The 3,796-nt window shown below is 40.0% G+C and overlaps 1 non-coding gene across 1 annotated transcript; it reads left to right on the top strand.

Annotated features, from left to right (window-relative positions):
* Positions 1–359: 359 nt before the first annotated feature.
* LOC122025889 lies at positions 360–465 on the top strand. Its single transcript, XR_006123909.1, has one exon. It is a non-coding gene; the product is annotated as a small nucleolar RNA R71 (small nucleolar RNA).
* The last annotated feature ends 3,331 nt before the right edge of the window (positions 466–3,796 follow it).

Raw genomic sequence — 3,796 nt, 5'->3', positions numbered from 1 at the left:
TTTGTGTAGGAGGAAGGTCTTCTTTGAACCATTTTGAAACTATGCTTTCAATCTTTGTCCCCAAATGTTTAAACTCCTCATTCTGTGACTTGTGAATTTCTACATTCTTGGGTGGTTGAATTGCAATTTGTTTGATAGACTCTCTTACATTTATGGCTTGCACTTCTTGAATTTTTGAAGGAGATTCCATCCAACTTTTGTTCGACCATTCATGGAGGTTCAATGTCACTTGATCAATTAACGTATATGCTTCATCTACACTCTTGTCCATAAAAGAACCTCCAGCTGATGAATCTACCAAACACTTATCTGAGAAAGAAATTCCCCTATAGAATATGTGCAGGGTTAGCCATTTCTCCAAACCATGATGAGGGCACTGTCTTTGTAGACTTTTGAATCTGTCCCATGCTTCAAATAATGATTTTCCATATGTATGAGCAAAATTTATGATGCAATTCCTCATATAAATTGTTCTACTTAGAGGGAAAAAATGATCCAGAAATTACTTTTCTAATTATTTTCAACTTGTGATGCTTTAAGGACGAAAGGAATATAACCAAGTCTTTGTTTTATCCTTGATACTGAAAGAAAATGCTATCAATCAAAATGCATCTGCTAATGCTCCTTCACAATTCAACATATCACAAAGTTCTAGGAATGCCTCAAGGTGAAGATAATGACTTTCTGATACTTCTCCTCCAAATTTGTGACCTTGTATCATGAAAATTAACTCCGGGTCTAGTTGAAAACTTTCTGCTTCAATATGAGGTTGCTGTTGGTTGCTACACCTGGATTCCGATCTGTTCCCCTGTACAAAAATTTGTACAAGCACAGAACTTAACCTAGCTACCCATGTGCTCTACTGAAGTACAACTTGGATTGCAAACGCTGATTAACATTATTAACCCAAGTTGTTCATCAGAAGTTAAACTTGGATTGGAAACGATACTTAACATATTTACTTCAAGTTTAACCAATGTGATCATCCTAAGTTAAACCACATTACAGAAGATGATCAAACATATATTTCAAAGATCAGCTTCCAAGTTATACATGGCGAGGCACTAGGTCTTCTTGGGTATGAGATCATCCACCACTTCCTAGACAAAGCCTTTCAAAGAAATTTGATGTTTAAATTTTTAAAGTAACCATAGGTTTAACTATAGAGACCACAATAGAAACACAAGATTGAAACACAAAACTGAAATACAAAATCTATAGCACATAATCGATACATAAAATCGCTAGCCTCTTGTGTTGGTGTTTCAGAATCCATGTAAAGAAAACTAACTAATTAATTCGAAGCGGAAACCATTAATTAGTTATACCTTTCTTTGTAGCTAAAGACCTCTTGATATTTTGTTGTATTCCTCTCCTTCTCTTGGACGTCATGTGTGCGACAATCTACCAAGATGAAATCCACTCGAACCACTTCTTCTCCTTCAAGACTCGAGCCACCAAGGGATGCCAAAATAGGAAGTTTCCTTCTTCTTCTTCTCCTCCAAGCAACTGGCCACCAAGTGCTACTCCTCTTCTTCTTCTTCCTCTCTAAGCAACCAACCACAATGATTTTCCAATCCTTGATGCTGCCAGCACTAAGGAAGCAAAAGAGGAGACAAGGAGAAAGGTGCCGCCGACCCTTATGGAAAAGAAAACAAAGAAAGAAGAAGAAAGGAGAGGGCCGACCACAAGGAAGAGAGGAGAAGAGGCAAGGCTTAGGTTGTGTATCTCATGAGGAAACTGTTGGGTTTTTCGGGACGCGAAAACCGCTTTTCCGCGTCGTGGAAACCCCGAAAGCCCCTAGCCATGGATCCGTGCGAAGAAAATTTACGAAAAACTTACGAGTACGAGTTTACTATCTAGATCTACACTTAGATCTACATGTTTAGAAATTTACCCTTGTAGCGAAGCCCTTCGCGTTCTCGCTCGTCCAAACGGTGCCGGATCTCGAGAGTGTCAAAATAGACACTCCTCTAGAAGTATCCACACGAACTCACTAGGTGGAGATGACCAAAAACCAAGGTGTGCTAGCACCTATGTGGTTCGGCCAAGGAAGGAGGAGAGGGAGAGCTTGAGAGGAAGAAGGAAGAAAAATGCACACATGAATGAAAAATTGAATTCTCATTCAAAACCATAGTGGCCGGCCAACTCTCCATTGTAACCCCAAATTAATTGCATTAATTGCAATTAATGTGAAGTCATTAAAGAGAATGACTTTGTAACTTCCATGAGGTGGCACCCATGATGATGTGGAGTAACATCATTGGTCCACATCAATGCCAACTCACCAATGAAGTGGCATAAAGTCAAGTCAAACTTGACTTTTAATCTTCCTCTCAAGTCAAGTCAAACTTGACAAAATCTCTTCTATGGTTGATCGAATCCAACCATTTGATTCAAGCCAACTTAATATAATGAATCTAATTCATTTAATTAAATTGATTCAATGAGTCAAAATCTAAATTAGACTCATTGAACACATGAATCAACTTGAGTCGAACTCAAGTTAGCCCAATTAGGATTACTCTTAATCTAATTTGATTCATCAAATGAATCTAATCCTCTTGGTTCATCATATGAACCTAATCTCTATCTAATTGTCCTAAGTGTGTGACCCTATAGGTTCTTGTAACGTTGGCAATGCCCTAAACCCATTTAGGAGCATAAGTAATGAGCGGTATCTAGCAACACATCATTACTACCCAAGTTACAAGAATGTCGAGATCCGACATCACCTTGTGACTACTAATTGTGACTCCTCACAAAATATGACAAGTGTCCTTCTATCCTAGACATCTAGATTGGTCAATGTGAGGCATAGACCGTGTCATCCTCTGACCAATCTAAATCTTGAACTCCAAGTAAACTCACTAAATCAAATGAGCTCAATATCCTATATTGACTCAGTTGGGCATGGACATGCACTTCGTGGTCTCACTCTATCAAGAATACCGATGTCTCTCCCGTCATATAGGAGGGATAGATCCCATCTACATCACTCACATTCCTCTGCATAATTTGTTATATACCCAGTAATCGCCTTTATAGTCCACCCAGTTACGGGTGACGTTTGACAAAACCAAAGTACATAACTCCTTATGTAGGGATCTATGGTGACTTCAGGTCTAAGGACTAGTAGTCATACTAATAGCCACATGAGAAAGTATATGACACTCATATAACGATCCATGATACTTTTGTAAGGGATCAGTGGCCGGCTAGAAGGGGGGTTGGATAGCTAGGTCACCCCCAACTTCGATTTCTTCTCTACACGGTTAGTTTACGCAAGCGGAAATGAAACTAAAACAAGAAAGCAATGAGTAAGAACACAAACGCTAAAACGCTTCTTTTACGTGGTTCGGAGATTGCTTGCTCCTACTCCACGGCGTGTCCTTGAGGTGGACGAGCCCTTGATCCTTCGGTGGATCAATCCCCGGCAATCTCCGGCTAGAGCTTTCTCCTTCTCGGTGGAGCAAACCTCTCACAAAGGATCTCTTCCTCTTTACAATGATGAACTTAGGTTTAGGAGGAAGAGAGTAGGCTTGGAAGCTTTTGGGCAATGACAAGGAGTTATTCAATAAGCATTAGTAACCTCCTTCAAGTCCCAAAGCTTCCCTATAAATAAGAGGAGAGAGTTGATCATCATATCAACTCATCTCGGCACCAGTCGATTGCTAAAACATGCAGTCGACTGGTGTTACCGTTGGAGGTAGCCAACGGCTACTTTCCAGCACCAACGGTCATTTACCAGTCGACTGCTAAAACTTACAATCGACTGATCTACACCGACCGAACG

Source organism: Zingiber officinale, chromosome 9B (genome assembly GCF_018446385.1).
Source record: "Zingiber officinale cultivar Zhangliang chromosome 9B, Zo_v1.1, whole genome shotgun sequence".
In the NCBI taxonomy this organism is placed as follows: domain Eukaryota; kingdom Viridiplantae; phylum Streptophyta; class Magnoliopsida; order Zingiberales; family Zingiberaceae; genus Zingiber; species Zingiber officinale.
The sequence above is the reverse complement of the archived record's forward strand: the minus strand, read 5'-3'. Positions and strand labels throughout refer to the sequence as shown.